At 47.1% G+C, this 25,485-nt stretch overlaps 1 protein-coding gene across 4 annotated transcripts in view; it reads right to left on the bottom strand.

The window, feature by feature from the left end:
* LOC147418081 (uncharacterized) overlaps window positions 1-25,485 on the bottom strand; it is a 75,014-nt gene that overhangs the window by 16,126 nt on the left and 33,403 nt on the right. The window lies entirely within an intron of this gene.

The raw sequence follows: 25,485 nt of genomic DNA, 5'->3' as shown, positions 1-25,485 counted from the left end.
TGCAAGAAGTAATGCTAGAAATTAGAGCAGCAAGGGAAAAAGGGAAGATTGCCTTTTACAGGGATGGAAGGGTGGTGATATTGGAGCGACACTCCGCATGATGGTGCGAGACCTATGGGACCACACTCAAGATGGCAACTTGGAATTGTAATGGGTCACTCCATCTTGATGTAGGTGCCTTTGAGGATAGCTTCACAGGGAGAGACAGCATTTTCTACTCTGAGATGCATCAAGCCCCTGGGCAATCCATGCCACAAGTGAGTGGATATAGATGGGAGACGGCCTATAGACAGGAGACCAAATCGGAGCATCGAGGACGGGACTCAGGGGGAGTGGCAGTTCTATTCAGGGAGGAGTTGCAGCCATTGATATATATAGCACGCAAGGATGAACAGGCTAGGTACATGTGGGTGAGGCTCAGGGCAGAGACGGACAGATACCTCTACATGGCTATCTGTTACTTTCCTCCTAGTACGTCAGTATATGCATCACCTAGAGGACAGTGCCCCTTTGCTATTTTCGATAATGACGTGGGAGTTTTCCAAGGATGGTGACATTATCATACTAGGGGACTTCAATGCTAGGACTGCCCATCACCATACAATATTTTATGATACTTCCGAGGAGATGCTTAGGGAGCTGGACGTTACTGAGATGGGCCTATCCAGACTATCACAAGATGAGGAATACACTAAGTATGGCAGATACTAGATAGATGGGAATTGCACATAGATTCGCAATTTTGAATAGCCTACAAAGATTTTCAACAACTGGAGGTTTTACTTGCTTTCCACACCGACATGGTGCTAGCAAAGTGGATTATGTTATGGCCCAACCAGGTCTCATTCCATTCTTTCAAGATTTCATGGTGGGCACTAGGCCAGTTGGAGTAGCAGTTCATCATGTTACCTTGTCTTTCACCCTGACGTTTCCGTTCAGCACAGCTCCATTAGGAGAGGTCCCCACGCACACTCGGTATACCTTTATGAGGGAGACGGATTCTGTGTATATGGATGAGATATACAGGCAGCTATGTACTCAGGAGCCGCGAAGGCCACTACCTAAACTCACTCAGATACTGACAAAGACGCTCCATGATACAGCATCAAAGGCGTACCCCCACAGCCAGCCTACACGGAAATGATCTGGGAGCATGCCCTAGAACAGTTGGTATGATGAGGAGTGTAGAGAGATGAGGATCAAATCACAGAGGGAAGTGCTCATGGGTATTACCACACATAGACAGTCACGGATTATCTTTCGCCGCCTAGTGCGACAAAAGAAAAGGGCTTATCTATCTCAGCTAGAGCGGGATTTGTATCAGCTATTTATGAGTCAAGACTCAAGCGAAGCATGGAGGCTATTCCTCGAGCATTCACCACCACCAACGGTCACCTCCACAGAGACATAGGGGGAATATGCCACATCTCTCTATACAACATCAGGGCAACCACCTTTGCCGGACCCACTAGAGACATGCCCGAAGACATGTTCTTTCTTTACTGCCGAGAGGGTAAGGAAAGCCATTGACAGGATGAAGACAAGGAGAGAACATGATCATGATGGTCTGGTAGCAGAGCACTTATGAAGGCTTCCCTGAGACTTTTAGTATGTCCACGATTGTGCCTATTTTCAAGTCAGGAGATCCCATGATTCCCTGGAATTATCGCACCATCATGGTTGGTCACACATTAGCTAGGCTGTATGCATCCATTCTTGAGTAGGAGCTGAGTAGAGTGGCAGAGGGAGAGGGCATACGAGCACCAGGGCAAGCAGGATTCAGGAGAGGTTTCTCCACTCTTGACCAGATTCTGACACTCAAAGCTATTATTGAGGAGGGTAGACACCATGGCAAGAGGATCTATTGTAGCTTTGTGGATTTCCGCAAAGCTTTTGACACAATGCCGAAAGCCAGACTTATACGCAAACTACAAGACATGGGTGTTAGGTGTAGAGGAATGATTGTTTGCGCTTTGCTCAAGATGAGTGCTCCGAACTGTGCTCAAGGTTCCTTTTAGTTCTTATGAAAGGGAGAGCCTTCCGTTCTTAATGGAAAGTGCTACGATCACAAACAAAGTGAATGGACACTGTGCGTGCAAGTGTATGAGACTCAGAGATAGAGAGAAGAAAGATACGACCCACGTTGTAAAACCCTCCTCCGAAGGCCCCACTCTCGTTGGCGAGAGTGGTCTACTTATTGATTACACAAAGTGGTACAATGACGATGCATGGAACTGATGCAACTTGGGACTATGCCGGTGACGACGACGGGGATGACGACGACGACTCAAAGGCTGAAATCTGCGGTCTTCTATCTGCTGTCCATAAAAACGCTATGGTTGAAAATCTAGGACTGATTTCGGCGGCTGAAAATGACTGTTTTGGCTGCGTTTTTGAGGGCTGAAAATGGTGGATCTCTTGCAATGACTAGGGCTGAATCTGCTGTTGTCTTCAAGGCTGAAAACGCTGCTGCAAATTCTCCGCTATAGGCTGAAAATGAAAACGCTGGCAGATCTGGGAATCGTTAGCAAAAATGCTAGCCTATCTGGTATTGTGGCGATGAAGGGACTGAAACGCCAGCGCTAGGGACGGTGGTGATGAACAAAAACGCTAGCTAAATGTGTTGGCGATGAGGCAAAGCTGCAAACGCCAGGTTCTTGTGAGTGCTGAGAGGTTCTTGCTGAGAGAGAGGGAGTACCTGCTGCTTGAGGGCCTGTTGTGCTCCTTGCTCATCTGCCCAAGAGTGCTAGTCTAGGGTTGCTTATATATTAACTTAGCAAAATTGCCTTACCTACTTTTGTTGGAAAGTCACTTAAAAATAATAAGTGAAAAATGTCAAAAATAGGGAAAATAGGCTAAATGCACTGGAAAAATCCCCTAACTGATTCTAATGGATTTTGACGGAAATACTGATGATCATGCTGTGTGCAACCAGAGGATATGCATCTACACTAAGTGACTGGGCATGCACGGTCTACGAATAGACTCACAAAAGTGCCAAATCACTTCTAATCTAGACTTGACTGGACTGACTGAATGCTGTAGCTTGTCCACGGACACATAGGGTTGGGATGTGTCACGTGACATCCCCTCCTTTTCAAAGTGAGGTACTGGTACTGAACTATATGGCGTCGAGGGAGATCACCAATAGCATCCAAAATCCTGGAAGGAACTCTTCGCCGGCCCACTTTGATGTGTGGGTCGTGCGGTACTTGAACTTCATAAAGGTCTGCAACGCTTGCTTCTTTGGGCCACGCCGAAAGCGACACAAAGTCTTCTGTGGCTCCTTCAATGCTTCAACTTCGTCGAGAGTCATGCTTCTTTCTTCTTCAAGAATGTCCATGGCTGAAAATTCTTGAAACGACATCCAACACAAAACCATGAACATACCCATACCATGTAAAGTGAGTGGCAAAAATCTTGTCTTCGCTAAAGACTATGTATGCGATGTAGATGAACATAGAGACAAAGTGACAACCCGTTCATCAAACACATGCAAACAATGAAATCGAATCTTTCTCTTATGATCTAAAGCAATCAACTGTGGCAAAACACAATGGAAATGCCCATGCTTGGTGCTCATACTTTCATGTGCTCTTTCTACCAATGTGTCATGCCAAGGAAGAGACATGGAATGTGGACTTTCTTGAATGCATACTTTTCAGCTGTTCATGAACAATCCGCATACATTCGTGCTCATTCATGAGTGAAACGTGCTCAACGTACAATATGTCATGCCTAGGAAAAGGGATCACATAAAGACGCTGACTAAAATACAGGAAACGATCACGAATAAAACATTCGAACAATGCATGCGTATCAATCATGCGAATACATAATACTTCCTGTGAGGGTTCTTTGGACCTAGGCTCAAGAGCCAAGATCGCTTCTTCTTGAGGGGGTTCTTTGGACCTCAACTCGAAAGCCAAGATCGGTTCTTCGTGATTGATCGAATCTACAACGAGGTTAGTGTCGCTAGAAAAAGCATCAACTAACACAGCATCCTGGTGAACAATCACATCTTCTTCATGCAACTCATCATGCTTCTGAGAAATCACATCTTGATCATGCCAATCATCATGCTTGTCTTTATCATCCAAATCATCATGCTGATCATTGTCAATCAAATCATCATGCTGCTCACAATCATGCAAATCCTGTGTGTCATGCTTTGGAGAAAAAGAGACTGAGAGAGTCTCCTTCGCATGAATCTGTTCAATCTTGTCCTACATATTAGCAATGAGAGAGGGAGAATGAACAATGTCTTCTCCATGAATGACAATGGGAGAATCACTTTTGGCATTGAGAGTGAAGGTGTTAGCCTCAAAATCAATGAGAGGGTTATTATCACGAAACCATCGAATGCCCAAAATCATATCACATCCTGAGAGAGGAGAAACAACAAATCTTCTAGTGAAGGCAGCTTGTTGAATTTAAAACAACACATCAAGGCACTCCTCCGTGATGAGAGCGTCCCTACCGAGAAGAAAGCCAAAGAGATCTCGGACTAACTTCGAGGCGGGCTCTCTCAACAAGAGAGGGACTGATCACATCATGCATACTACCTGGGTCAAACAATATGACAAAACGCTGCCCCGACGTACGACCATAACATTAAATGAGAGAATCATCAATGGGAGGGTCATGAGAAACTTGGGACACACTCGTGTTATCATTAATTGCATTGAGAGAGGAAGTGGATTTTGTGGATTCTTTAGATTCATTCGATTCAAGCTTAGGACATGTTCTTTTTATGTGACCCTTAATGTCACAATGAAAACAACGACCTTCCTTAGAATAAGTGCTTTGCTATTCCGACGTGATGTATCCTCCTACAATTCCTTGTGCTACCTTTTCATATGGAGTAAGCTTAGGTTTAGCAAATGTGTTCGCCTTACCCTTAGATTCATTGGAAGAATTCTTTTCTGAGAGACTGTTGGAAGATTGGTTAGAAGAGTTACCATTCTTACCGTTCTAAGGATTCTGAGAAGTTTGCGAGGTACTTGTGGATGTCTTGTTCTCCTTAGGATTTCCCTTGTTATGCTTCATCTCCTCTGCAAGAGCAATCGCTACCGCCTTGTTGAGATCGATTGGATCGAGCACCTCGACATCGTACTTGATATACTCGTCCAATCCATAAAGGAATGACTCTTTGCGTTCATCATCCGACTTGCGTAATTGGGTACCTAGCTGCAGAACACAATTAGAAAAAGACGTAACCGGCATACCATTTTGCTTGAGAGCGCGCCAATCGTTCTTCAATCGTGCGAGGTACTGAGGTGGCATAAACCGCGCCTTGAGCTTGTCTTGGAAATCAACCCAATTGAAGGAAAGGGGCGTGAATTCATCCGCTTCCTCTAGGTGCGCGGCTAGCTGTGCCTCTTGCCATGCGTGGTACCAATTGATGGCATCACCGGCAAGGTACATAGCTGCCGTCAAAACTTTGCTATTTCCTGTCTTCTTCGTTAAAATAAGCATCAAATTGATGCAACCAAGAATGAATAACCGTAGCATCCATCTTACCATCATACTTACTGAAAGTCAACTTCTCTGTGACTGGATGGTTGGAATCCGCATCGTGGCTTGCACCACTTAAGAACTCCCACGATCTTTGGGTGATTCGGTCTTCGAGGCTAGCACTTATCGAAGCAATTCTTGAGTGCGTAGCTCTCTTTGAGCAGCACGCTCGGCCTCCCTTTCTGCTTTTCGGTCATTTCTTTCATCGCGCTCGCGTTCGAAAGCAAGGCGATTGGTTTCTTGTTGTGCCAAAGCAACTCGATTCGCTTCTTGTTGTTGTATTGCATTTCTTTCATTTCGTTCTTGTTGTGCCAGCATCACGTCCATCATTGACTTCACCATCATCTCCATAGAAGTTAGTACAACTCGTGGCGTAGATGCGAAGGGGGAGGGTCGAAAAAAATTCCTGGCGGGGAAAAATCTTCGCCGCCTCTCTCATGCTCATCACCTGTATGCGAAGTATCCATTCCGCTTCGGGTGACGACCATGCACTATGATCTTTAGTTCTTAAGTTCACGAGGAACTTGGGTTCTTGAGGGTCTTGGGTTCTTGGGTTCTTGAGGTTCTTGAGGTTTTCTTTCGCTTGCAAACCATGTATGAGAAGGATCTTCTCTTCACCCGAGTTCTACTCCTTTCCGCGGGCGCACCCCTTGGCGGCCTTGCGCTCGCACCAAGGTTGCTTTTTCCCACCTCACGTCGATTGGCCGGCCACTAAGTGCACGGTCCGCTCTCAATGAGTGAAAAGAGACACAAGGGGAGGCTGGACAAGCCCTTCTTTCTTGGGATTCCTATCACTCTTCAAAAAACACGATTAGGAATCAACACGCCCAAGCGAACTTGGGTTCGTGCGACCTCAACAAGCAAAAGAGGATCTTGTGATTCTTGTGGTTCTTTCCTTGAGTGATACAGAACACTGCCAAAGCTCTAATACCAATGTTAGGCGCAGCGGAATGATTGTTTGCGCTTTGCTCAAGATGAGTACTCCGAACTGTGCTCAAGGTTCCTTTTAGTTCTTATGGAAGGGAGAGCCTTCCGTTCTTAATGTAAAGTGCTACGATCACAAACAAAGTGAATGGACACTGAGCGTTCAAGTGTATGAGACTGAGAGGTAGAGAGAAGAGAGATACGACCCAGAGACGTTGTAAAACCCTCCTCCGAAGGCCCCACTCTCGTCGGCGAGAGAGGTCTACTTACTGATTGCACAAAGTGGTACAATGACGATGCATGGAACTGATGCAACTTGGGACTATGCCGGTGACGACGACGGGGATGACGACGACGACTCAAAGGCTGAAATCTGCAGTTTTCTATTTGCTGTCCATAAAAACGCTATGGCTGAAAATCTGGGACTGATTTCGGTGGCTGAAAATGACTGTTTTGGCTGCGTTTTTGAGGGCTGAAAATGGTGGATCTCTTGCAATGACTAGGGCTGAATCTGCTGTTGTCTTCAAGGCTGAAAACGCTGCTGCAAATTCTCCGCTATAGGCTGAAAATGAAAACGCTGGCAGATCTGGGAATCGTTAGCAAAAACGCTAGCCTATCTGGTACTGTGGCGATGAAGGGACTGAAACGCCAGGGCTAGGGACGGTGGTGATGAACAAAAACGCTAGCTGAATGTGTTGGCGATGAGGCAAAGCTACAAACGCCAGGTTCTTGTGGGTGCTGAGAGGTTCTTGCTGAGAGAGAGGGAGTACCTGCTGCCTGAGGGCCTGTTGTGCTCCTTGCTCATCTGCCCAAGAGTGCTAGTCTAAGGTTGCTTATATATTAACTTAGCAAAATTGCCCTACCTACTTTTGTTGGAAAGTCACTTCAAAACAATAAGTGAAAAATGTCAAAAATAGGGAAAATAGGCTGAATGCACTGGAAAAATCCCCTACCTGATTCTAATGGATTCATATGGGAATACTTATGATCATGCTGTGTGCAACCAGAGGATATGCATCTACACTAAGTGACTGGGCATGCACGGTCTACGAATAGACTCACAAAAGTGCTAGATCACTTCTAATCTAGACTTGACTGGACTGACTGAACCCTGATCATGCTGTAGCTTGTCCACGGACACATAGGGTTGGGATGTGTCACGTGACAATGGGTGTGCCTACAGAGTATTCTCGCTTTATATAGGACAGTGATGGGGCGGGTACGCACTACTGAGGGAATGTCTGACATGGTCCACTCCACTATTGGAGTAAAGCAGGGATGCCCCCTATCTCCAACTCTTTTTGGGATGTATGTGGATGAGTTATGTAGAGCGTGAAGAAGACAAAGGAGCTCAGCTAGTAGAGACATGAATTCCGTTGTTACTATATGCTAATGATATTTTGTTGATTTCTAACTCTCTAGAGGGGATGCAGCGCCATTAGGATGCTTTGCATACATTTGCTCATGACAGTGGATTGTCTGTCAACCTAGGGAAAACCAAGGTTATGGTGTTCAACACCACACCATAGTGGGTCAGGAGGTCTGCACCCACATTTACGTATGGCCAGGAGAGTGTGGAGTACACAAATGCATATACTTATCTAGGGGTAGTCTTCGGTGGACCAGTGTTTTCACTGAGGAGAGCATCAGAGACTAGACTGACCAGAGCATATGCAGCCTTGGGAGGATTGGAGAGAATGTGTTCAGTTTCAGGAACCGCAAACAAAGCTATGGCCTTTTGACACTCTAGTGACTTCAGCTATGCTCTATGGAGTTCAGATATGGGGACCCTCAGTAGACCTGTAAGGTCTACTTCAGCTATGCTCTAGTGACTTCAGCTATGCTCTATGGAGTTCAGGTATGGGGACCCTCAATAGACCTGTAAGGTGCAGCGGAAGTGAATGTTGAACTTTGCTCAAGATGAGTGCTTCGAACTGTGCTCAAGGTTCCTTTTACTTACGGAAGGGTCCGTAAGTGAGAGTGCAATGGACACAAACAAAGTGGATAAACACTGTGAATGAAGGTGCATGAGACTAAGAGATAGAGAGAAGAATACGACACCAGAATATTGTCAAACCCTCCTCCGAAGGCCCCACTCTCTATGGCGAGAGCGGTCTACTTATGATTGCCCAAATCTCTACAATGCTTGGAATTGCCGACGATGTCGACGACCATGAGGACGACGACGAGACAGGCTGAAATCTGAAAATGCTAATGGCTGAAATCTGCAAATCTTCTATCTGCTGAATTCTAACTCTATGTCGATGACAACGATGCAACGACGACGCGCTGAAAACGAAGATGCTGCAAACTTCGCGGGATCTGACCGTGCAACGAGGATCTGCTGTGGGAAGGTGAGATCTGCAAGGTTTGGGGGTTCTTCTGCGGGTTCTAAATGCTGAAAACTGAGAACGCTGATGCTTGTGGGGATTCTGTCGCGAAGATCTGCAAAAACGCTGAAGTGTCTTGCAGATGCAAAAACGCTGGGACTGAAAATGGTATTGTTGTGGAGAATCTGCTAACGCTAGGGCTTTTGCTTGGTCTGTTGTCGCCAAGAATCTGCAAGAACAAAACGCTGGCTGTCCTATGGATGCAAAATGCTAGCCTTGCTGTGTTGCAAAAACGCTAGGGGGTCCTGCTGAGAAGGCGCCTGTTGAACCGAAGCTCCTGCTGCCTCTTCTGTTGTGGAATGCTAGCGCTAGGTTTCTTATATACAAACTTATGAAATTTGCCCTACCTAGTTCCCAACAAAAGTCAAATAATAAGTGAAAAATGTCAAAAATAGGGAAAATAGGTCTATGTACTGTAAAAATGTTCTTGATGGGTTTTGATGGAAATCTGATGATCATGTTGTGTGCAACCAGAGGATATGCATCTAATCTAAGTGTCTGGACATGCACGGTCTGCGAACACGCTCACAAAAGTGCCAGATCACTTCCTATTCTAGACTGACTTGATTGAACTGAACCCTGGTCATGCTGTAGCTTGTCCACGGACACATAGGGTTGGATGTGTCACGTGAAAAGACCACCATGGGAGATCTGGCAACACAAATGGATGGAGATGTATGGAGAGGCCTCTGGTCTCTATGATCGCTCAGATGATTCGGGCTAAGGCCTCAGTGCCACATGAGATTATCCGAGCCGAGCTAGCCGCCGCCCCCCCCCCCCCCCCCCCCGTGGTGGAGGCATTGACTAGATCAGTAACCTTTATACACGGTTTATGAGATCTTTGTAGGGACAGATACGCTCGGCTTGCCCAAGAGTCATCTCGACAACTAGCGCTACAAGGCGATACAGCATGTTGGCATGGATAGATGACAGCATGGTTTCAATCACATGGTTTCAACATGGATAGATTGCCTCCGTTTCAATACTCCCTGGATGCACCCTCCCTGTCTCTCACACGGACAGAGATCACTAGACTCATACGCCAGGATCTGATTCAGCTAGATACCAGGAGCACATGGATACAGCCGACACAGGAGTTGGGCACGAAGATGGCCTTCTACATAGAGCATCTTCTCCAACTCATGGAGGACGGTTTTGTGACTAGGCCTGCATACATCGATACACACTTATCTTATGGGATATGATGCGCTATTGGCCAGATACGCACATCCTCACATCAACTCCAGATCGAGACTGGCCGATTTGGAGGGGTGCCAACAGCGGCCAGGATATGTCACCTATGTTATGTAACTTAGAGCCAGAGAAAAAGCTTCACTACACATGTCATTGCCCGGCGTACTATGAGATACGCGGCTGCTTCCACTGCCTGTTCAGAAAAGGTTTCGGCTTTTTTTCTAGAGTCATGAGATACAAGGATCACAGATGTCTCGGATTGTTCCTGCTAGAACTGCGCAGACTTAGGGAGAGCTTGCTGAGGACATCAAGGGAAAGACAGTCTCAGAGACGAATCACAGATTTCTTTACGCCAGCCAGGGGAGAACCAGAGGAGTAGTCATCACAGCAGATCTCTGAGCCCACCCACACTAGAGGTACGTTGCTTGACCGAGCCACTGAGCTAGGCAGATCCAGACGCCCGCGACCTCGAGGGGTCTCCCACCATAGACGAAGGCTACAGCAGAAGATACAAATCACTCTAGCTCGACATGCAAGACGCTCAACCAGACTACTAACCATGAAGAAGGTTGATGAGATTCGACAGCGACCGATGAGGGATTTCATTTGAACCCACAAACCCCATCCCCCCCCCCCCCCCCCCCCCCCCCCCCCCAAAACCCTATATCTCGTTTGAATCCCAAATCAGCTTCAACTCCATTTCCTATCTCCTTTTTCTAGTGTTATAGTGTTAGTTCTTTGTAATTTCCGTACTCAGACATGATAATAGATTCACCAATTGTAACTTTTTGGTCTCATAGGTCATTTTGGCTTTTCGAAGACCTTAATATAATATTTCATTTCATTTCTCTCTCTCACAGGGGATGGATTTGTGATTCGACCCAGCTACATGGACACACATATGTCTCATGGTTTGCTGTGTGCCATTGGTGAGATACGCACATCCTCACATCAATTGGGGATTGAGACTGGTAGATTTAGAGGGATACCAGCAGACAGCAGGATATGCCGCTTATGCCAGCTAGAGCCAGAGAAAGAGCTACATTACATATGTCATAGCACAATGTATTGTGAGATACGGGGCCATTTCCAATGCTTATTCAGAGAGGGTTTCGGTCCGTTCTCTAGGGTCATTAGTTATGAGGATCAGAGATGTCTTGGGCTATATCTACTTGAGTCAGAGTTACCGGGGAACGCCCCCTAGCCCCCGTTCCGGTGTTCCGGGGGGCAGTTCCCTTCTCGAACGTTCCGAAACGTCCCGGAACGGTGGCCAGTGCAAACCGGAACGGCCGTTCCGGAACATTCCAGAACGCCCCGGAACGTTCCAGAATGCCCCTGGAAAGGCCAACGGCTACAAACAAATTTGGCAAAAATTGAAAAAGTTGAAGTAAATGTTTGGGCTTCTTTTTGAAGTGTGCAAGGCCTCAAGGACTCATAAAATGCACCCCCCTCCCCCTTTCTCTCCACAAGCTAATCCTCAAGGCTCAAGCTCTCTCCCTCTCACACTCTCAAGATCTCTCCCTCTCAAGACTCACTCTCTCAAGGCTCAAGGCCTCTCTCTCCCTCCCACTCTCTCAAATCTCTCCCTCTCCCTCTCACTCTCTCAAATCTCTCTCTCTCTCTCTCTCTCTCTCTCTCTCTCTCTCTCTCTCTCTCTCTCTCTCTCTCTCATCATCTAGTCATAGCAAGGTTGAATGGTCTTCAAAACGAGTTTTTTGTGAGTATTAGAGTCAAAGCACTCTAATACTCCTTGTATTTAAACACGAGGAGCTAAAAAATGCACTATTTGGGTGTTTCTTATACCTCCCGTTCTGCGCCGTTCCCGTTCCGGACCCCTAGCCGTTCCCCCGTTCCGTGGGGATCCCGTCGTCGTTCCCGTTCCGCGTTTCGGGTAACTATGACTTGAGTTACACAGATACAAAGACACTTTACTGGGAGGAGATAGAGAGAGATAGTCCCAAAGACAGTACAGATTTCTTTTCACTAGATATGGGACATCCAGAGGAGCAGCCATCACTCCAGAGCATGGCCCACACTCATTCGACCACTACCGGCACTCTCATCGACCGAGCACTAGAGCTACGGAGATCCAGACGGCCACGATTGAGGAGAGGGGCTACACAACATCGACGGAGACTACAGCAAAGGATTCGGGCCATACTCTCCCAACATCCAAAGAGCAGATGAGGACTGATTCTAGTAGTAGTATCTTTGTTCCAGTTCTTTTGTACCTAGACATGGTATTAGATTCACAAAATTACCCAGACATGGTATTAGATACACCATTTCGTAACAGATTGGTCTCATAGGTCATTTTGGCCTTTTGAAGACGTTGATAAAACATTTCATCTCTCTCTCTCTCTCTCTCTCTCTCTCTCTCTCTCTCAGCTATGTTGTATGGGGTGCAGACATGGGGACCTTCTGTAGGCCAGGATGGTTGGAGACGTATGGAGAGGCCCTTGGTATCTATGATCTCTCGATTGATCAAAGCCAAGGCCTCCGTACCCCACCCTATCAGTCGATCAGAGCTAGCTGCCCCTCCTATGGAGATTGAGGCGCTTACCAAATCAGTCTCCTTTGTACACAGCTTGTGGGATACTACTAGAGATAGATATGCTAGATTGGCCATTGAGTCTTCCAAACAGTTAGCTCTTCAAGGGGAAACTTCATGCTGGTATGCATAGATGACATCATGGTTTCAGCATGGACAGGCTGCCCCTTTCCAGTACTCTCTTCAGGCACCTCGATATCTCTTACACGGGTGGAGATTACTAGACTCATTCGTCAGGACCTGATCCAGCTGGATACCAGGAGGACATGGATAGAGCCGCCACAGGATTGGGGCACGAAGATGGCTTTCTATAGAGAGCACCTTCTCCACCTCACAGGAGATGGGTTTGTGATTCGACCCAGCTATGGACACACATATGTCTCATGGTTTGCGGTGTGCCATTGGTCAGATACGCACATCCTCACATCAGCTGGAGATTGAGACTGGTAGATTTAGAGGGATACCTGTCACAAAGTGATGACGTGGCTGCCCGATAGCTGAAACCCTAACTGCTGCTGAAACCATAATTCTGGAAACCCTAACCCTAAAACCTGCAAACCCTAAAATCTGCCAGAATTCCTAAAAACTGCAGAAAACCTAACCCTAAAAGCGCAGCAGGGAAATCCCATAAAATGCACAGACATGCTAACGTGGCACCGTACGGCAAGGCCCGGAAAAAGCGGCGAAAATTGCACTGAGAATTTGTTGATGCTTTTTTTCTGCGCAAAAAGAGAGGGAGAGAGAATCTTTTTGCTTTAAAAAGTTTGACAAGCTCAAGAGAGCTTGGGAGAGAGAAAGAGCCTCTGCTTTATTTTTAGGCTTTTGGGGCTCTGCTTTTGGCATCCCTTCTAAACAAAATAAATAAGTGGATTGGGCTCCCACTCTGCAGAGCATCTAGACGTAGAGTCTGAGAGTAAGACACAACCACTCTTGTACTTTGAACACTGATTAATACAAAAAGAAATACCGAAAGGGGCGCCAGTCTTTGGGGCCAATATCTCTAGGCACGGAACTCCGTTGGGCCAGTGTCAATCTATTGTGAACTGTGAACTATTTTGAAGTGGTTATTTGGTGCTGTCGCGATTGATTCTTGACTTGGAGTGTCCAAGTCTGTTACAAGGATATCAGAGCACGGCCGATTTCTCTTCTACGAAAAATCCGATCCCAATTTTTTTTCCGCAGCACCTATGGCTTCACGCAAGGATCAGTCGACTCCGTTTTGCATCCGGAGATGCGGGAAGGGATCACAACGAAGATTCCGGCAGAGAGTATGGCCCGCCTTGGCCTACTCAAGCAGAGCAACAAGAGAAGAAGCGTCGTCAATTGATCGGCGATGCAACAAAGATGATGCTCAGTTTTGCGAAGGACCCAAAATTGGCAAAATATATGAGCGAGACTTCTTTTCAGGAAGTGCACGAGCAGTGGCAGAAAACCACAACACCACCCCCGAAACCCACTCTCAAGAAACCTTCTGCTCACAAGACATTCAGAGAAGGAATTAGAAGAGGTGGTTGATGCACGGATTGCTCAGCTTTTTGACGCGCAAAACAAAGCTAAAAAGCACGGCAACAAGCAGAAGAAAGCCACTGACTTCCCAGGTTATTTGGGTCGTCAGTCGACATTTAATAAGGCAAAGAAACAGAAGAAGCGTGTTCGATTTGAAGGAGTACCTAGTTCTTCTTCTTCTTCTTCTTCTTCTTCTTCTTCTTCTTCTTCTGATAGCTCTTCTAGCTCTTCAGATTCGAGCGAAGAAGACAGAGAAGGCAAAAAGCGAAGCAAGAAACAACGCTTCGGAAAGGGCAAGAAAAAGGCAAAGAAGTCTAAATCTCGCCTAGTGAGTGACAGTTCTACAGAGGACTCGTCTACAGACAGTTCAGACTCTGATGACGGCAACTTTTATGCGAATAGGAAGAATTTTTATAAAGTCAACCAGTATGACTTTCTGGAAGATAAAAGCAAAAAAGTCCGAGAGTTTAAGGAAGGTGGACAATCAATCAAATTTGACACTTAAAGATGCTTTGAAGGGTTTGTCTTTATTCAATAGTTTGACATCGCTTTCGCGGGAGGACGCTACTCAGAGCACTCCAAGATTCGGAGAGCTGCCTCTTATTTTAAGGGGAATGCTCAAACTTGGTGGTCCACGCTTCTTTTAAACAAGACTGCGCCAGTTAAATGGTTGAAATTTAAGAAGCTTTTTTTTTCTTCTTGGCTAACTCAAGAGTATGAACGCGATATACGAGCTGCTTGGAACCATCTTCGGATGACCAAGAGAGATACGGTGGATGCTTATTGCGAGAGATTTTAGAGCTCTTTTCTACCCGCCTCTTCATTCAAGAAGATCTCATTCAGAGAACAGATGAGCGGTTTACGTTGGGTCTACCTACAGAGATCCGAGATCACTGCTTGGAACAGAAGTCAGCTTCTATTCAGGAGTTGATGAGTCATGCAAAACGGGGCTTTGCCATTCACTCTGGCAGTCTGACCTACCCCACCGATGAGGTCATGACACAACGAGCCAAACAGACTTCAGCGAATGAAAGTAGAAAGAGAAAGAGCAACCCAGAAAAGAAGGATGCATGACCCAAGCTTACTCCACATGAGAGAGCTCGCTTCATCAGGGAGGGAAGTGCTTTGGATGCGGGGAACATAAACATATCTCTACGAAGTGCCCTAAAAAGGCACAGAAAGAACAAAATGACAAGGACAGTGACAGGCCTCAGAGTTCAAGAGCAGCTGAGGAACATGGAAGAAAAGGCAAGATGAAAACAGGACTGGTTCCAGATTGTGTGGGTACCGATCCCAACACCATGGACGAGAGTACAGAACTTTGCCAAGCTTGGGGCAAAGTGAAAGACCAAGAGGCCCTGATCTTTTTTGATGTAGGAGCCAAGGCCAACTTCATTTCACCAGAATTGGTAGGCACGGCTGGAGATCACTCCCGATCGGATGGGACCACTTGCAGAGGCTGTTCTAGCGGCACCTGGCAGGGACGTAGCCATTACACTTGTCATTGGCAAACTTCGGTCGCATTGTCAGGGGTATTTGGGGCATGAGGACTTTTACATAATGCCTTTGGAAGGTTGTGATGTTCTCTTGGGGATTCCCTAGTACCACAAGAACAATGCCGTGGTCGATTATCGGGCGAGGAAAGCGACATTGACTATAGAGAAGGGCAGAACCATCGTACTTGACATTAAATTGAAGGGCGAGTCTGTCCCTATTATATCGGCTTCGGCAATTTCTAAATTAACGAAATCCAGTCTGTTTGTTTACTCGATCTTTATGAAAGAATTGAGCGATAAGGATAGGACAAATATGTCTAAACTTGATAAAGAACGCCAAGATTTTCTCCCCACTCACGCCGATTGCTTCTCAGAGGGCCTACCACACGAGTTACCACCTGCTCGTCCTGAAGATCATACCATTGATCTGATACTTGGAAGCACACCATCACCTTACCGTGTGAGCCGAGCAAAGAATGGAGAGATTATGAACCAAGTGAAAGACTCCTTGGAAAAGGGTCTTGTCCAGCCTAGTACTTCACCATATTGCTCTCGAGTGTTCTTGGTTTTGAAGAAAGACGGATCTTGGAGAATGTGCATCGATTATAGAGCTCTCAACAAAATCACCATCAAGAACAAATTTCCGATTCCTAGGATCGATGATATACTCGACAGATTACAAGGATCCTCGTGCTTTAGCAGGATTGATTTAAAGAGTGGATATCATCATATCAGAATCGGGCCGAGAGACGTCTACAAGACAGCTTTTCGGATGACTTTTGGGTTATTTGAGTTTTTGGTGATGCCTTTTGGCTTAACCAATGCTCCTGCGACATTTAATCGGATGATGGACAGGATTTTTCGAGAGTACATGCTATTTGTTGGCACTTTCTTTGACGATATCATTGTTTTCTCCAAGAATGAGGCAGAACACAGAGATCATCTGCTTCAGGTCTTTCAGGCATTACAAGATCACAAGTTAGTGATTAATGCAAAGAAAAGTGAATTTTTCCTACCATAGATACACTTTTTGGGACACATTGTCTCAGCAGCAAGAGTGCAAATGGATCCGCCCACGATAGAGACTATCCGTGATTGGCCCGATTTGAAGAATGTCCATGAAGTTAGAAGCTTCGTGGGACTGTGTTCGTACTACAGACGGTTCATTCGAAAGTTTGAAGAGGTTGCTTCCCCTTTGCATATCTTGACACAGAAAGGAGTCCCTTTCTCGTGGGGACCCACAGAGGTGACTACCTTTCAAACATTGAAAGAGAAATTGACTACGGGACCAGCTTTGATTTTGCCGGACTTGCAGAAGTCATTTGAAGTATATTGTGATGCTTGTGGTCGTAGTCTGGGTGCGGTCTTAATGCAAGAAGGCCATGTCATTGCTTACGAGAGCCGATTTTTCTCAAGGCCGGAAATGACAGCACAAATTTAAGAAAAAGAGCTTTTGGCGGTTATCCATGCTCTTACTCAGTGGCAGCATTACCTACTCGGAGCGGATTTTACTGTCTTTACAGACCATCAGAGTCTGCGCTACTTCTTGTCACAGAAGCAGCTTTCGGAAAAGCAGATGCGGTGCGCAAACATCTTGTCACAGTTTCACTTCCAGATTGTCCATGTTCAGGGACAGAAGAATTTGGTGGTAGATGCTTTGTCTCGAAAGCCGTTAAATCTAGCTATTTCCGCAATACACAATAGGAGCTTCGAGGATATGGTCGATCAGTATGTCATGGATACGAATTTTGCAGACGTTTTCACACGGATACGGGATGGGGAGACAGTAGCGGGATATTCCATTCGGGACGGCTACTTGATGAGGAAAACCATGTTGTGCGTTACACAGCTGTTGAGGGAAAAGGTTAGGACTGAATGCCACTGTCCGCCTTTTACGGGTCACCGCAGCATTGCTACCACCATGAAATGGGTAGAGAGATACTTCTTTTGGCCGAGACTCAAGAAGGATGTGGACGAGTTTGTGCACAGTTGCTTAGTATGCCAGAAGGTCAAGTTTGACAGGCATAAAGCACAGGGATTGTTACAGCCTTTACCCATACCCACCTGCCCCTGGGAAAGTATTGCAATGGATTTCATTTTTGATCTCCCGAGAACGCAGAGTGGTCACGATGGTATCTGGACTATTATTGCCAGATTTAGCAAACAGGCTCATTTCATTCTCGTAAAGAAAACAGTCAAGCCGAATCACTTAGCGAGACTCTTTGTGGCCAAGATTTTCAGATTACATGGCATGCCTGAGACGATTGTCTCCGACAGGGACCCCAGATTTACGAGTTGGTTTTGGAAGGCAATTTGGGAGAACATTGGCACGCGGTTGCAGTTCTCGTCATCGTTCCACACGCAAACTAACGGGCAATCTGAGATTGCCAATTCAGTGGTTCTAGACTTATTGAAGTCTTATATCTCGGATCAGAAGACTCAATGGGAAAAGTACCTACCTTTGGTGGAATTTTCCTACAATAACACGATGCACTCTTCGACGGGGAGGACGCCATTTGAGATTGTTGAAGGTGCTACGAAGGTTCCACCTTCCTAAGCACGAAAGATAAGATCTTTGAAGCCGCGATGAGTATACGCGAGACTTAGATACGGCTTTTGCCAAGGTTCGCGAGACTTTGCAGAAATCTCAAGAACGACAGAAAAAGGCAGCGGATCGCCATCGTCGCGACTTGAAATTGAAGGAGGATGATAGGGTGCTCTTATGTTTTGAGAAGGCACGCCTGAGAAAGAAAAATGAAAAGGAGAGGCTTTTTCCAAAGCTTAGTATGCGATACTACGGACCTTTTTAGATCTCTGAAAAGATAAATGATGTCTCCTTCCGACTGTAACTGCCTGATACTTGGAGGATTCACAATGCATTTCATGTGAGTCTCTTGAAACCTTTCAAAGGTGATGTGCCTGATGATGGGGAGCCTGATGAGCAACCCAAAGTGGAAGAAAACGAGGAGATCCTTGTTCCTGAACGGATTTTGGCACATAAGGATACGAAGAATAAAGGTAAAGTCTGAAGGCGGTTCTTGGTTAAGTTCAAGAACTATCCTGCATTGGATGCGAAATGGATGGAGGAGGAGGACCTAGTCTAGGCTTTTGGTTTAGCATAGTCTACTCCAAATGGAACTAGAATTCAGCTTGGCCAAAGATCTGGTGCAGTGGGATGCACAAGAGGAGAGTTACTCCGCTCCTTTGTCAACAAATGCCTTGATTTTGATACTAGAGTCACTGATTGGTCTCTTTGAGCTTCACGGATACTGAAAGCTGACAGCATTCTGCTATATGACTTTATGAAATGGAATTCCTAAATATGATATTGATTTGTTCTTGACTTCTTTTAAGTGCAGGAACTGATAGACGAAATGACTGCAGCATTTTGGTCTAATTGATCTCGAATAGACATGGTTGCAATAGGGGTTAGTCCATCGAACATCGATGAGGTCCCAACTGGATCTAGATGCGATTGCTAGCTACATTGCCGATAAATCATGGTCTAAGATCCAAATGAATGTTGAGTGTCATGTGATGTCCTGTGATGTCTAGTGATGTCCTGTAATGTCGTGTGATGTAACTATCGATTGGTACATGTGCTAGATGTGTGTTCCTCGTACGTAGGTACTAACAATCAGAGTCTGCTAAGATGGTTTATGGCCTCTGTCTGTTTTGCAGGCGTAATCGAGGGCGATTACAATGCTTTCAAGAGGGGGGGTATGTCACAAAGTGATGACGTGGCTGCCCGAGAGCTGAAACCCTAACCCTAAAACCTGCAAACCCTAAAATCTGCCGAAAACCCTAAAAACTGCAAAAATCCTAACCCTAACCCTAAAAGGGCAGCAGGGAAATCTCGTAAAATGCACAGACATGCTGACGTGGCACCGTACGGCAAGGCCCGGAAAAAGCGGCGGAAATTGCACTGAGAATTTGTTGATGCTTTTTTTCTACACAAAGAGAGAGAGAGAGAGAGAGAGAGAGAGAGAGAGAGAGAGAGAGAGAGAGAGAGAGAATCTTTTTTGCTTTAAAAAGTTTGACAAGCTCAAGAGAGCTTGGGAGAGAGAAAGAGCCTCTGCTTTATTTTTAGGCTTTTGGATTTTAAGCTTTTGGGGCTCTGCTTTTGGCATCCCTTGTAAACAAAATAAATAAGTGGATTGGACTCCCACTCTGCAAAGCATCTGTACGCAGAGTCTGAGAGTGAGACCCACCCACTCTTGTACTTTGAACACTGATTAATACAAAAAGAAATACCGAAAGGAGTGCCAGTCTTTGGGGCCAATATCTCTAGGCAAGGAACTCCGCCAAGCCAATGTCAATCTATTGTGAACTATGAACTGTTTTGAAGTGGTTATTTGGTGTTGTCGCGATTGATTCTTGACTTGGAGTGTCCAAGTCTGTTACAATATCAGCAGACAGAAGGATATGCCGCTTATGCCAGTTAGAGCCAGAGACAGAGCTACATTACATATGTCATTGCACAATGTACTATGAAATACGGGGCCATTTCCATTGATTATTTAGAGAGGGTTTCGGTCCTTTCTCTAGGGTCATGAGTTATGAGGATCAGAGATGCCTTGGGCTATATCTACTTGAGTTACACAAATATAAAGACACTTTACTGGGGAGAGATAGAGAGAGACAGTCCCAGAGACAAATTACAGATTTCTTTTCACTAGATATGGGACAGCCAGAGGAGCACTCATCATTGCAGAGCTCGGCCTACAGTCATTCGGCCACTACCGACACTCTCATCGACCGAGCACTGGAGCTACGGAGATCCAGACGGCCACGATTGAGGAGAGGGGCTGCATAGCATCAACGGAGACTACAGCAAGATTCGAGCCATACTCTCTCGATATCCATAGTGCAGATGAGGATGGATTCTAGTAGTAGTATCTAGTTCTTTTGCACCCAGACATGGTATTAGATTCACCATTTTGTAATAGATTGATCTCATAGGTCATTTTGGCCTTTTGAAGACGTTAATAAAACATTTCCTTTCATTTCATCTCTCTCTCTCTCTCTCTCTCTCTCTCTCTCTCTCTCTCTCATCCAGGATCTCACTGTTGGGCCCAGACCTATTGGGGTGGCAGTGGATCATGCTCTTGTGTCATTGACCATCTCTTTCCAGTTCAGTGTAGCACACAGGCCACGGGCAGCTGCCCCTACTCGCTACACCTTCATGCGGGAGACGGACTCTGTATACATAGATGGGATATACAAACGCTTGTGCATTGAGGAGCCAGGACGACCTCTGGAGGAGCTTACTACTATACTGACACAGACTTTACATGATGCAACACCAGAGGCATACCCACACACTCGGCCTCAGCAGAGACGCCGTTCTGGGAGCATGCCCCAGAACAAGCGAGACTAGAGCTAGACTTCAGAGGGAGGTGCTTTTGGGAGACATCACTCACAGGCAGTCACAGATTGACTTCCGATGCCTAGTGCGGCGGAAGAAAAGGGCATTTTTGGCTCGACTAGAGCAAGATCTTTACCAGCTATTCTTGAGTCAGGACTCACGTGAGGCGTGGCAGCTCTTTCATGAGCAATCCTCCCCCCCCCCCCCCCCCCCATTACCTCTACAGAGACTTGGGGCCAGTACGCATCATCTTTGTACACAGTTTCTAGACAGCCGCCCCTCCCCGACCCCCCCGATCCATGCCCACACACATGTGCTTTTTTCACCACTAAGATGGTGAGGAAGGCCATTGACAGGATGAGGACTGGGAGAGCATATGATCATGATGGCTTAGTGGCTGAGCATTTCATGCATACCAGAGATCTACTAGCAGAGCTTCTAGCAGTTATGTTTAACCGTGCCATGTGTGAGGGCTTACCTGATACTTGGAGCCTTTCTACGATTGTACCCATCTTCAAGTCAGGAGACCCTATGGAGCCTGGCCATCATGATTGGACACACATTGGCACGGTTGTACGCATCCATTCTTGAGCAGCAGCTGAGTAGATGGGCAGAGAGGGAAGGGATACGTGCAACTGGGCAGGCAGGTTTCAGGAGAGGCTTTTCTACTCTTGACCATATCTTGACACTCAGAGCCATCATTGAGGAGGAGGAGGGCAGATCACATGGGAGACGGATCTATTGTAGCTTTGTGGACTTCCGCAAAGCATTCGACACAATACCCAGAGCTAGATTGATGCGCAGATTACATGAGATGGGAGTACCCACAGAGCTCATTTGGGGGATCATGGCATTGTACACGTCAGTAGTGGGGCATGTACGCACCTCAGACGGTATATCCGCACCGGTTCACTCCACTATTGGTGTGAAGCAAGGCTGCCCGCTCTCTCCTACTCTATTTGGTATGTATGTGGATGAGGTTGCTGACTACATTGAGAGAGATGGTGATAGAGGTGCACAGCTGGCAGGGACATGGATTCCACTATTGCTCTATGCTGATGATATTGTGTTGATCTCCAACTCTCCAGAGGGGATGCAACATCACTTGGATGCTCTTCATACATTTGCCCACAAAAGTGGTTTGTCTGTCAACCTTGGTAAAACCAGGGTCATGGTATTTAATACCACCCCACAGTGGATCAGGAGGTCAACGCCCGCATTCACATACGGCCAGGAGACGTGGAGTACACAGATGCTTACACTTACCTTGGAGTGGTTTTTAGTGGACCAGCATTTTCACTGAGGAGAGCAGCAGAGACTAGATTGACCAGAGCCCATGCAGCATTGGGCAGATTGGAGAGGATGTGTTCACAGGTTCAGTTTCAGGAGCCTTGGACGAAGCTTTGGCTATTTGACACTTAAGTGGCGTCTGCATTGCTCTATGGAGCTGAGATATGGGGACCTTCATTGGATCATCACGGGAGGACAGGTCGCACTGATGGGTGGGGGGACATGGAGAAGCCTTTGGTCTCTATGATCTCGCGGCTCATTAGAGCCAAGGCTTCAGTACCACGTGCCATTATCCGAGCAGAGCTTGCTGCCCCCCCAATAGTAGTCACGGCGCTTACCAGATCTGTCTCCTTCATACACCGCATGTGGGAACTTCCCAGAGACAAGTATGCCCGCCTTGCACTTGAGTCCTCTCGACAGTTAGCCATGCAGGGAGATACAGCATGCTGGTATGGTGAAATGACATCATGGTTTCAGGCGCATGGGTTCAGCATAGACAGATTGCCCCCCTTCCACTACTCATTAGAAGCACCCTCTCTGACTCTTACACAGTCCGAGATCACCAGGCTCATCCGACAAGACCTGGCTCAGTTAGACATCAGGAAGACATGGATACAACCAGCACAGGAGCTGGGCACGAAGATGGCTTTCTACAGAGAGCATCTTCTCCAGCTTACAGAGGACGGTTTTGTGACGAGGCCCAAATACATGGACACTCACTTGTCTCATGGGATACGATGTGCTATTGGCCAGATACGCACATCTTCACACCAGCTGCGGATCGAGACTGGGAGATACAATGGAGTACCAACAGAGGCCAGGACATGCCCCCTGTGTGGCATGGAGCCAGAGACAGAGTTGCACTACACATGCCACTGCCTCGTCTACTACAAGATACGAGGCCGCTTCCACTGCTTGTTCAGAGAGGTCTTTGGACCACTCTCCAGAGTCATGCAGTACGAGGATCAGAGATGCTTGGGTTTGTTTCTACTCGAGCTGCGCCGACACAGAGAGAGCTTGATGAGAGGAGAGGCTAGCCAGTCTCAGAGACACATCACAAACTTCTTTAGAGCAGACACTGGACACCCGGAGGAGCCACTACCACAGCAGAGCTCGTCGCCTCACACCAGAGGCACACTGATCGACCTGGCGACCGAGCTGGGGAGATCCAGACGCCCACGACTGCGGAGGACTACACAGCATCGACGAACGCTGCATCAAAGGCTTCGGATCACTTTCGCCCGACATGCACGACGCCCGATCAGACTACTGACCATGGAGGAGATTGATGAGATCCGCCAACGATCGATGTTGGATCTCTTGTGATTTAGCTACCCTAGCTAGCTGCTCTGCCCCGTTCACACCTAGCAGTCTAGGATTCCATAGTATATTTGTTTTGTCATTTTGTCATTTTGTTACTCTGACTTTGTATCAGATCCACCACATTGTAACTTTTTGGTCTCATAGGTCACTTTGGCCTTTTGAAGACGTTAATATAACATTTCATGTCCTCTCTCTCTCTCTCTCTCTCTCTCTCTCTCTCTCTCTCTCTCTCTCTCTCTCTCTCTCTCTCTCTCTCTCTCTCTCTCTCTCTCTCTCTCTCTCTCTCTCTCTCTCTCTCCTGCGTGCTGCTCCTTGCGCGTGGCTCCCTCGTGCGCTGCCTCCTGCGCGCTGCTTCCCCTGCGCGCTGCTCCCTGCGCGTGGCTCCCTCCTGCGCGCTGCCTCCCCTGCGCGCTGCCCCACCCCTGTGTGCTGCTCCCTCCTGCGCGCTGCCCCCCCCCCCCCCCCCCCCCTGTGCGCTGCTCCCTGCACACCAAAACGACCAGCCCATCCACTGAACACACACACCCCATCCCCATCCCCTGCCCGCTGCCCCCTGCATACACACAAGCTGAGTGTTCTCTTCCCCTTCTCCCCTCTTCTTCACAATATGAAGAGAGGGTAGCTACGAAGCCAACCATGTCTTCCCCCATCATCAAGACGCCGACACCGACAACGAAGACAACGTCCTTCATGCTCACGAATAAGAGGCTTGCACAATTGGAGAAGGACATGAAGGAATGGCGGATGGAGAGAGAAATATGGAAGGAGGAGAAAGCCAACTTCATCAAGCTATGGAACGAAGAGAAGGAGGACATGAGAGCGGAAATCCAAAATCTCAAAGAGGAGAAGGAGAGAAGGGAACGGGAGAACGAGAAGGAGAGGGAGAGATGGAGGAAAGAACAAGAAGAGATGAAGGCACAAATCGATCTCCTTCATGCTTCCCTCACATCCCTCACCCCTGAGGAAGGAGAGATTAAAGGGGAGGCTAAGGAAGCCCTCAAGGAGGAGATCACCAAAGCCCTCACCGCAAGAATTGAGGACAAATTAGAGGCCACCAAAGAAGGATGGGTCGAAGTGGTCAAAAAGAACATCAAGAAGGTAGCAAGAGAGGAAGCCCAAAAAGATGAGGTACTCATCGTACACACAACCATCGAAGAGGAGAAGATGCGACAAGCTCGCCGTCTCAATGTGCGAGTGACCGGCATAAAAGAAGAAGAAGGGTCTACACCCGAAAGCGATGGGAAAGCTTTATGCAAGAAAGTGGGATACAAGGAAGAAGAGATCCCTTTCTCCAAAGTTTGGAGAGCCGGCAAAGATCCAAAGAAAAGAGCTCTCATCCTCCAATTCGCCTCCGAGGAGTCTCGAACTTCCTTCCTCCGAAAGAGGGTCATCTTGAGAGGGATAGACGGCCCCCCGATTTATCTTGATGATGACCTCACAAGGAAGAAGAGATCCCTTTCTCCAAAGTTTGGAGAGCCGGCAAAGATCCAAAGAAAAGAGCTCTCATCCTCCAATTCGCCTCCGAGGAGTCTCGAACTTCCTTCCTCCGAAAGAGGGTCATCTTGAGAGGGATAGACGGCCCCCCGATTTATCTTGATGATGACCTCACAAAGATGCAACAAGATCACCGTCGCGCGTGCATGCCTCGAGTCCACCAAGCCCGCAAAGAAGGGAAGAAGGCAGTATATCGGGATGGTAGGGTTATCATTGATGGCAAGACCATCGCATAGGGACTCGCGGCCTGTGGGACACACGAGGAGATTCATGTCACGGTTTGGAATTGCAATGGAGACCTATGGACACACCCAGAGAGACTTGAGGAGGTGATGAGAGGTCGAGACATCATTCTGCTTACAGAGACACACGAGAGCCCGGAGAGAGGGTTACCACGGATATATGGATTCCAGTGGGAGTCTCTACATCGAG

Source organism: Adiantum capillus-veneris, chromosome 30, assembly GCF_014529385.1.
Source record: "Adiantum capillus-veneris isolate H3 chromosome 30, ASM1452938v2, whole genome shotgun sequence".
In the NCBI taxonomy this organism is placed as follows: Eukaryota; Viridiplantae; Streptophyta; class Polypodiopsida; order Polypodiales; family Pteridaceae; genus Adiantum; species Adiantum capillus-veneris.
Note: the sequence above shows the minus strand (reverse complement) of the source record. Positions and strands in the feature narration are given on the sequence as shown.